Below are 11,652 nucleotides of genomic sequence, written 5' to 3' on the forward strand. Positions count from 1 at the left end.
ATAGTGTTATATGTTATCGTTAGTCTGCCAGTGATGATAACAAGATGAGTACCATCCTTTTTGAGCAAATCAGTTTGTTTGCACAACGTTAAATAGCAGATTGGTTCATTATATCTATGGCTGGTCTGCCCACCTTGTAAGAGTTGGTGAATACACCTTAGGTAGCTTACATACAAAACATAGATTACAATGGTGAGTAATATATGAAGGCATTAAATGTACATTAATATTGGGTGGTAGAACTACATACACAATTCTAATAGGCATCAGGTGCACACAGCTGTAACCAGGGATGTGTCTGCGGAAAGCCAAGCTTACCTACAAGTTTTACAGCTTCAGAGTCTTGGAAATTCATTTGTAAATTTTTTTATGCTGTAAATGTTTGTTAGTATCTGTATTATTAATAATCCAATAACACAACAAAACACTAATTACCTAAAGCTGTTAAAACTTTTCAGGAAACTTTTCAAAATAGGCTTTTATATGTACTGCATACAGTAATTTTGCAATGCACAGGCAGATATTCAGCCAAGACATCCAGACATCTAAACATCCAAAGAACCACAGACTGTACAGGACAGCATCCAAGATATCATGGCTCCATCACGAGGGACACAAATTTGTCATTCCACAGGATGTGAGCTTAGGGGACCACTGCCCCAGCTGAAAGAATGCAGATCTGCTCCATTGATCATCACTGAACCATGGATACATTTGGGGTAGTCAGGATTTGGACCCACCGGTCACCTGAGCCCCATGTATAAATTTGTGAAAGCCAGGATTGGGACCCACAGGTCACCTGGCTCCATGGAGATGTTTGGAGGTGCCAGGTTTGGACCCTCTGGTCAACTGGCCTTATACCTCAATGGACTGTCATCTTCCTAAGCTTGTGGTTAACTTTAATCCTTTTAGAGATCATGTCATCTTTAACTTGCTTAACTGTTCACAATAACAGCAATTTTAACCAGGGGTGCCCAAACTTTTACATGCCACTGTATACAATAACATTTCTTATATTTTCTTGTACTATAGAATTATGCAAAGTTTGTTCAAATGACAGTAACCAAATAGATAGCATAATAATGGGGGCTTTAAGCAGGCTTCAAGTTATATGAATCCATGAAATGTCACCTATAGAAATCTTAGTCCATGCTCTACTTCTGCTACTTTATGGACTTTTTCCTTTATCCTATGTTTTAGGAAATAGAAGTCTAATGGAAAAGCTATGATGTCGCCATTTTATTATGTCAAAAATAGTGGGAAGTATACATAGTCAATTCCTTTCCTGCTTATTCCTTCTTGGCAAAGATAGTACAATACTCTCAAGTGGAAGGGGAACAATGCAGCACTTAAATGTCACCGATACTCATTATGCTAAATTTATAGATCAGGAAAATGTACTTGAGGAAAGGAAATCTAGCAGATGTTGCACATTTCATTTTCCAACAAGAGCTGAAACATTTTTAGGAAAACTTTACCTTCCTGCTACAATCATTTGAATTGAAAAGGTATCTTTTCAACTAGATATTGGTTGCAGCTGCCTTTTGAGTAGATTTTACAGAAATAAATAGCAAAAGATAAGCTGCGGTATAAAAATATGACATTGTTTCCTCTTGTATAATGATTAGTTAGGTATATTGATTACAGTCTGTAGGCTTCGGAGCTGAAATCAGACAGCAACTCCTGTTTGTCCATAGTAACGTGTTGAAAATTTACTATCAACTAAATCAGTCAGGCAATCACAAGAATGCAATATGCATACTCCCATCACATTCCAACCAGCCATACGCAGCTTCACTCAATACAAGTGATCTGAGCTTCCCCGCTCGTCTAGTTGTAATATAGTAGGAAGTATGCGTATCACTTATTTACAGTCACATGACCGCCCGGCCTTGCCGCTGGCATCTAAGAATTATGACAACGCATGCTGTGCATGAAGTGAGGATTTACAAGTCTACAGTAGCATAAAGTGACTGCAGACTTTTGTGCCTAACCTGGACATCTCCTTTAATGGTTAGGAACCCCTGTGGATTGGAAAAGCTTTATAAAGAAGAAAGGAGATATTTTCTGTGGAGTCTGTAATTAAGTAGTTCTGGAAAAAGAAGGACATTAATCATATTAGTAGGGTGTGTGTAATAGGAAGACCGTTGAGGTAGCAGGCTGAAAAATAACTGGAGAAGTGACAGATATACTCAAACACAACATCCATGACACTGAGAAATGAGCCTAACAAAAGAAGGCCAGCTGTAGTGAGTACGGTCTCAAGCCAGAAATTGAGCAATAGATTGTGGGGCCCAAGGCAGGTAGAAAGGAGTGAGGCTGAAGAGGCAACATGGAAGTCCGTCCTGGAAGCATAGGAACAAAGACTTAAGCCCCCGTCACACTAAGCGAGGTCGCTAGCGAGATCGCTGCTGAGTCACAAGTTTTGTGACGCAACAGCGACCCCAGTAGCGATCTCGCCATGTTTGACACGTAGCAGCGACCAGGCCCCTGCTGTGAGATCGCTGGTCGTGTCGGAATGGCCTGGACCTTTTTTTGATCGTTGAGGTCCCGCTGGGTAGCACACATCGCTGTGTTTGACACCTTACCAACGACCTCGTTCACACAGGACGTCCCTCATCGAGGTCTGAATCGTCATAATAGCTGCCATGTGACAGGGTCACAACGACCAACGACACGACACAACGTCGTTGGGAAGATCTCACTGTTTGACATCTCACCAGCGACCACATAGCGACGCAGCAACGATCCCTGACAGGTCGTATCGTTGTCGGGATCGCTTTAGCGTCGCTAAGTGTGACGGGGCCTTAAGATAATCATTTTGGGCACAAGATACTACTGTGAAGTCTGCTACAGATAACATTGAGATAGAGATTTCAAGTTATTTATACTGTGTATTGAGAAGATGTAACTAATGTATTCAATACTGTCTACTTTTTGCATATACTGTAGTTTAAAACAAGTTCATCAGTAAATAGTAATCTATTGTAACAAAGTGGTCTGAAATCTTCCTTGTGTATGTAACGTGGCATGGGGTGGTAGCTGTGGGCAAGATACTCCTGCTTTACATGCCGGCATGCCACAGGAAAATGGGTGTCCTGGCTGGGTGTGTGGACTTTAGCTGTAGGGGCGCTACACCCTTGCAGACCGCATGATGCCGGTGACTTTGGCTGGCCACCACCGGATGTTATAAAGTTCAATGAGGGAGACAACCAAAAATAAAATGTGTTTCACTGAACAATATTGTAGGGAAGAGTATATACAGCGGATAGCAGGAGCAAATATTCATGGCCGTTTCCCTTAACACATGGAACATCTTCATACACTTTCTTTCTTTCACGTAGTGACAAGGGACTTTGGGCACCTTCCTGATCACTTGAACTAGAGGCAACCTTGGCTATCCCTGTCTCCCAAGTTACCCTGGTTGGTGGAGACGCTGGGATCTCATACCTTGCTATGTTCCTATCTAAACCCTTATCTGTTCCCTCCCCCACCCAGGGAGGTTTGAGGCCAAAGTGTATTGGAAAATACTAACTAGACAAACAGTGGTAAATAGATAGGGATAAAAAAACTACAATGATACAAATATATTTACAGAACAACAGAATGGGAAACAAAGGAGGAATTGGAGTCACCAACCAAATGGGAGAGGATAAAGGTACCGTCACATTAAGCGACGCTGCAGCGATATCGACAACGATGCCGATCGCTGCAGCGTCGCTGTGTGGTCGTTGGAGAGCTGTCACACAGACCGCTCTCCAGCGACCAACGATGCCGAAGTCCCTGGGTAACCAGGGTGAACATCGGGTTACTAAGCGCAGGGCCGCGCTTAGTAACCCGATGTTTACCCTGGTTACCATTGTAAATGTAAAAAAAAACAGTACATACTCACCTTCTGATGTCCGTCAGGTCCCTGGCCGTCTGCTTCCCACACTGACTGTGAGCGCCGGCCGGCCGTAAAGTAAAAGCAGAGCACAGCGGTGACATCACCGCTGTGCTGTGCTTTACGGCCGGCCGGCGCTCACAGTCAGTGCGGGAAGCAGACGGCCAGGGACCTGACGGACATCAGAAGGTGAGTATGTACTGTTTTTTTTACATTTACAATGGTAACCAGGGTAAATATCGGGTTACTAAGCACGGCCCTGCGCTTAGTAACCCGATATTTACCCTGGTTACCATTGTAAAACATCGCTGGTATCGTTGCTTTTGCTGTCAAACACGACAATACACGCCGATCTGACGACCAAATAAAGTTCTGAACTTTCAGCAACGACCAGCGATATCACAGCAGGATCCTGATCGCTGCTGCGTATCAAACACAACGATATCGCTAGCCAGGACGCTGCAACGTCACTGATCGCTATCGTTATCGTTGTAAAGTCGTTTAGTGTGAAGGTACCTTTAGGATAAGAACACGCAAACCAACTCCAACTAGAAATTTCCTGATAAATTCTCCAGCTGACTACTCCACAGCTGAAATTCTTCTTCAACTTCAAGCCAGGAAGTGGAAAAACTGTCACAGGCAACTTCCAAGTGCCAGTGGCGAGTATATATACCAGAGGGTGATGCTAACACAGAACAGCTGAGACAATTCAGGTTGGAGAGTTCCAGGAGATCAACTGAACTGAATAACCCTTGCAATGACAAAGCAAGGAAAACGTGCACTGTTAATTAGGATGGAGAACCAGTTCTAACCAGTGCAGGAGTTTGTGTAACCAGACGCCTTAATCTTCTGGATCCTCTCTGTCGCCGTATCCCCGTGACACTTTCCTTCATAAATTCACTAGGTTCTGCCTCAGTTAGTTGCTCCCTTCGCCTTGCGTTCCCTGCTCTGTTTCATCCCGCTGCCTCTTTGTCTTGAGAACTCAGGACCGCCCGCTAGGCCTCCTGCTCCATACCCCATCTCTGGGGAATCACTCACTCCTTCTATCACTTTTCCTTGTCTCTATCCTTGGTTTCCTCTTACTTCAGGAACACCCACTTCATGCGGCTCTGCTCGCTGGTCAGACCATAGGTCTGCTTCTGCTGCACGACGGGTCCTATCTAACTTGTGACAGGTACCTAGGAATCTCCCTCTGTCCCTTTACCTTAGCCCCTCCCACTCTGGACTAGCCCCAACCATTAACAATACATGTGTCTTCAAGGGGAAATGTGGGCAACACCGTCACCTTCTTACATGTTCCGCCTAAATCCTAGGTTCCTATACCATAATACATTATGCAACTTGAGTGAGGGAAATCAGTAAGTCATACACACCTATATGCAAATTTCATTTTTAGAGAGGAAAAAGATTTGAACACTAGGGCCACCTATAGGAAGTAGCAATGCTAAAAGTCATGATCGACTGTTTAATGATCCTTGTCATATGACTTAAGGCCCCGTCTCACATAGCGAGATCGCTAGCGAGATCGCTGCTGAGTCACTAGTTTTTGTGACGCAACAGCGACCTCAGTAGCGATCTCGCTATGTGTGACACGTACCAGCGATCAGGCCCCTGCTGCGAGATCGCTGGTCGTGTCGGAATGGCCTGGACCATTTTTTGGTCGTTGAGGTCCCGCTGACATCGCTGAATCGGTGTGTGTGACACCGATCCAGCGATGTCTTCACTGGTAACCAGGGTAAACATCGGGTTACTAAGCGCAGGGCCGCGCTTAGTAACCCGATGTTTACCCTGGTTACCAAAAAAAACAAACAGTACATACTCGCCTTTCGGTGTCCGTCAGGTCCCTTGCCGTCTGCTTCCTGCTCTGACTGCCGGCCGTACAGTGAGAAGTGAGAGCACAGCAGTGACGTCACCGCTGCGCTCTGCTCTCACTGTACGGCGGCTCAGTCAGAGCAGGAAGCAGACGGCAAGGGACCTGACGGACACCGAAAGGCGAGTATGTACTGTTTGTTTTTTTTGGTAACCAGGGTAAACATCGGGTTACTAAGCGCGGCCCTGCGCTTAGTAACCCGATGTTTACCCTGGTTACTCGGGTGCTGCAGGGGGACTTCGGCATCGTTGAAGACAGTTTCAACGATGCCGAAGTCGTTCCCCTGATCGTTGGTCGCTGGAGAGAGCTGTCTGTGTGACAGCTCCCCAGCGACCACACAACGACTTACCAACGATCACGGCCAGGTCGTATCGCTGGTCGTGATCGTTGGTAAATCGCTATGTGAGACGGGGCCTTTAGGATAAAAACCAAATCAGAATCTTAATTTGCAGGCTCAGTGTTTTGGGGTGTTACCCCTCCTCAGTGCAAATTTTCATGGACATTTCTCTCAACACATAGAACATCTTCATACACATTCTTTCTTTCCTTCTTAAACTCACTCGGTTCTGCCTCAGTTAGTTACTCTCTTCGTCTCACGTTCCCTGCATATAATAACACGTTTAAATAAAAAAATAAATTTGTTTATTGAAATCCTAGACTCCACATTGAAAGTTTAACTATACTTATCAAAGGTTTAGTCAAAATACCTGGTGCCCTTGTTTTGAATGATCCTGCACTGTTCCCCTTTGTCTTAACAATTTTGACACCACTGTCTGTTACTTGACTATGGATAGCATTCTTAGAAGTCTCAAACACACTCTTCTCTCTTCCCCTACATTCTGATAGGACCAGATCTGTTCATGTCACAAACAAGACTCCTTCTCCTCAACTGTCCTTGATTGTACAGAGCCATGAATGAGGTAATGAACACACTTCATTCCCCATAACTGCCCCTGGTAAGACCTGAGGCTACCCAATGTTGTCATAAACTCACCACTTTCCCCTCCACTGCCTATTATAGGATCTTAGGTGAGCCAGTGATGTCATAAACTCACCACCTTCCCATGCACTGTCCATTATAGGACTTTAGGTGAGACAATGATGTCATAAACTCACCATCTTCCCCTCCACTGCCCATTATAGGACCTTAGATGAGCCAGTGATGTCATATAAACTCACTACCTTCCTCTCCACTGCCCATTATAGAACCTTAGATGAGCCAATGATGTCATAACTCACCACCTTCCCCTTCACTTCCCATTGAAGAACCTTAGGTGAGCCAAATATGTCATAAACTCACCACCTTCCCCTCCAATGCCCCTGAAAGGATCAGAACCAGTGACGTCACAAACATGCCCCTTTCCCATAACTGTCCCTAATAGGACCAGAGTCATAGATGTTACAAACATGCACCCATATTTAAAGTGATCACCTGCCCTCAGATAGGAGCTGTCAGGCACTGATCCAAAGGTCTGACATTGTTTGTGCACCTTGATGTACAATATTTGTCAAGGTGATTGCTCCAATACTTCCAATATGTAGGAAGGGGTTTGTCTGTAACTTAAATAAAATGATAACAATTGAGTTGTCAATGATTTTATGAACGTAAGTAAATAAAGCTCCAGATACAGTTTAACAGAAAATAAATCACATGAATGTGAATGGAGCGGCCCCCAGACGCAGGACAGCGGGGTACTCGGATCCGGGTCTCTCAGTTCTGAGGATGTCACGGTGGCCTGACCCGATCCGTGGTCCTGCTAAGGGGTGCCCAATAAAAGGTGTAGGTGGTGGTGTAGGTCGCAGTAAATAACGAGGACACAGGGTTGCAGTCTCTTTACCTCTTTACTGAAGGCTTCGGCATCCGCAATCCAGAGCACTGCTAACAGGGCTGGCTGAGACCGGCCGGTCCGAAGGCACATCCAGAGTTCCCTTTGCAGGTGGAAATCAGTAGCCTACCTACTAGCGCCTGGGTGTTGTAGTACTTCCCTGCTGAGCACCACGGGATAGTCCTCACAACTGTCATGTATGTTTCTGTTCTTTCTCTCCGTCCCCCAGATGATATGGATAGGACGCACCCATATGACGGGGTAGGCCTGGAGTTATTTTATAGGGACCCTAGAGACGCCCCTCTCCCAAAATTGCCTCCGTTGTCTTCATTAGGTGATTAAGGTGAGGCAGCCAACCTAAAATTAACTGCACTGCCGTTGGTTTGAAGTAATGCTTGGAGCCCAATATTTCCTCGGCGTTCTGGCCACCGGCTACGCGCCTCAGTAGGATGTTGCCGATCTCAGGGCACGACTCCTACTGGTTCTATCGCCTTTGTGCTGTGATCTCGTTTCTCACTTCTCCACAATATCCTTCGCTTCGTGTCCTTTCTTAAGATGCCGCCGCAATGAAGTGCAGGCGCGGCTCCGTAACGATCTGTCCTTTCGCTAGGCCTCTGTCAGGATCCCACCCCTGACAGGGACCCCCCTGAATCTTCCCAAGCAACGCTCTTCTCTCACTAGATGTTACCTGGGCAAAACCCAGTCAGCTTCTCTCTAACTTCCTATCCAACCCCCAGTTTTACCAGAGTGTGAGGAGTGGCCTAATACATAGAACCTTTTGCTCCCCCTGGTGGCCGGAGTGTGAAGTGTAATGTGTGACTGTGATACCTGGTCAGGTGAACTCCTTTAGTGCCATCAGACGTACCATCACTCCCCTTAGTGGCGGAGCGACAGTACTGCAACGACCAGGACTCTGGGGCGCTGCACGAAAAATCTGCCTGACACTTTAATGTAATTGTGGCCTCTATCCCAAAGTTGCTCTCAACCGCAATTTAGGTTTACAATATGCCGGATTATAGTAGCAGTAAACCCTACCTCCTCTGCAGTGTTATGTCTATGACCAACGGCGACAAAAAGTCCTATGCATTTTTAGCTCATATTTCTACTAAACTATAAAGAATAACTTTTTTATACAAAAAAAGTTTTTGATAGAAGATTTCCTGAGCGTTCAGGCTTATTATTAGCCACCTGGATATCTTTTTTCTAGGTGGGAAATAACAGAAAACACCTATAAACATCCTGACTCAAATATTTGGCCATATTTTATATTTATACTATGCTATGATGGTAGATGGAGAACACTGTGAACGTGTTTTTAATTCATCCCATGAGCATATTATTTTCCGCAGTACCGGACAGGAGCAACTCCTGTTGATAAGGTTGCTTATTAAACCCGGCCAAGTTGAGTGATACATGCCAAACAATACAAGTTGATATGGGGCAGGACGGGCTGCTAGCTACACACAGCCTCTCGTACCGTGAAGAAAGTCACAATGGGACATATCATACTGGGTGGGAACTGGATTGAGAACTTGAACTCTAATAACCTTCAGCTGCATCGTACTGACAAGCTGTGAGATAAAAACAAGATATGTCCTGTAGTCCGCGAATCCATGGATTTATGCCCGATGAGGCCAGTGCATATGTCAGACAACACCCACACACACATGCTTTCAGGATAATATAATCTATAATTATAGGTTACATAATAATATTTAGAGGAGGGACCAAACAAAAGCTAAAACTTTACTTTTTTTAGTCTCAGGCTTGATTTACAAAGTCTGTTCTAACTAGACTTCCTTAAAAAAAACACAGAAGTCATAGGGTCGCTCAGTAAGGTTTGGATTTGAACATCCACATCAACCTCTTCACGATGGGAGCAATTTCCGTTTTTGCTTTTTTGTTTATTCCTCCTCATCTTCCCAGACCCATAACTCTTTTATGTTTCTGTCTACATAGACATATCACTGAAAAAAGAAAAAAATTGCGCTGCACAGCCTATTTATCTTGGAGTGAACCGTGGTTCACATGTGGTATGAATGGAATGTCCGACGTGAAGACTGGAGGTGCTCGCATGAAAACAGTGAGTCAATGCATGAAACCAAGAAAGAATGCGGCAGCACTCGCCAGATGGTGTGGTCCAAACTTTTATTGAAGCATTTTCACAGCCGCGTCTTCACGGCTCGGGGGAGTGCAGGAGAACGGAGGTGAGCAGGAGTGACGACGATCGTTTCGCGCCGAAAATGCTTCAATAAAAGTTTGGACCACACCATCTGGTGAGTGCTGCCGCATTCTTTCTTGGTTTCATGCATAGACATATCACTGTTTGTCTATGAGTTGTACTTTGTAATGACTCCATTGATTTGACCAAATATGTACTGGAAAATGGGAAAAAAATTCCAAGTGGGGAGAAATTGTGAAAAAAATTTCGGGTGTAACTGGCTCCATGTGCAGCTCTGTGTGCTCATCCATATACAGGTAGTCCTCGACTTACGACGTTGATCCGTTCTTACGCGGCGTCGTAAACCGAATTTCGACGTAAGTCGAACCATACGTTCATACAGTACTGTACGATAATAACAGTACAGTACTGCAAACACTTAGCCTATCCAAACACCTATCCTAACACAGTACCCTACATAATCTAATATATAAAGCTGAATGTGTCTATGTATGTGTGTATGTGTGTATGTATGTCCGGGATTGGCATCTGAACCGTCGCAGCTACAGCCACAAAATTTTGCACAGTCACATGTCTGGACCCCGAGAGCGTCATAGGCTATGTTGTGAGGTGAAATTTTAACCCCGCGCGTTCCAATTCACCAAACAATTTTGCCCCTATCTACATAATGGGGAAAAAGTGAAAGGAAAAGTGTTGGAGGCGTCGCAGCTACAGGCACAAAATTTTGCACAGTCACACGTCTGGACCCTGAGAGCGTCAAAGCTATGTTGTGAGGTGAAATTTTAACCCCGCGCTTTCCAATTCACCAAACAATTTTGCCCCTATCTACATAATGGGGAAAAAATTAAAGGAAAAGTGTTGGAGGCAAATTAACAGCTGCCAGATGTGAACAAGGGGGACTTAAAGAATGAGAGCGATGGCGCCAAAGAGTATATACTGTACAGTTGCTAAGGTGGGGCCCCGACATGGGATAATCACCACACCACCACGAGGATATGAACACACACACAAAATGCGCCACACACTACCACGTGCTCGAACACATATACCACCCTCAGCGCACATTTCACCACACATACACCAACCTCGCCACATAAAAGTTGAAACACAAAAGTCGCCGCTCAAAACTCGCCACGCGCAAAACTCTCCACATGCAAAACTCGCCACACGTGCAAAACTCACCTCATGGAAAACTCGCCACACGCAAAACTTGCACACGCGGAAAAATTGCCACATGCACAAAAGTTGCAACACATGCAAAAGTTGCCTCACACAAAACTTGCACATACTCAAAAGGCACCACACATAAAACTCGCCACGCGCAAAACTTGCTGCACACAACTTGCTACACTAACCTGTCACATGCAACTCGACACACAAAAAGTTGCTACATGCATGTCGCCACACAAAACTCATCTCACAAAAGTCGCTACATGCATGTCGCCACACGCAACTCAACACACACAACTTGACACACGAAACTCGCCCTAAAACACACACAAGTCTGGTATTATCCTTCAAAAATAAAAATCTGATTAATAAGCTGACAAACTACAAGAGCAACAAATGTACCATATAGGAATCCGGCAGCTGTCAGTCACATGACCAGTCTATTATGTGTATGTGTGAGCTAATATATACTGCCAGGGGGTGGGCTTACTGTTGGCTGGGGATTTATCAGGCTGCCAATTTAGCTTACAAATACTGAGGTAAAAATACTGACCAAATAACGTGTGAACGAGGTCTAATACAGGAGGAGATGACATACAGACATATACTATATACAGGAGGAGATGACACACAGGTATATACTATTTACAGGGGAGATGACACACAGGTATATACTATATGCAGGAGGAGATGACACACAGATATATACTATATACAGGAG

Source organism: Ranitomeya variabilis, chromosome 6 (assembly GCF_051348905.1).
Source record: "Ranitomeya variabilis isolate aRanVar5 chromosome 6, aRanVar5.hap1, whole genome shotgun sequence".
Lineage (NCBI taxonomy): Eukaryota > Metazoa > Chordata > Amphibia > Anura > Dendrobatidae > Ranitomeya > Ranitomeya variabilis.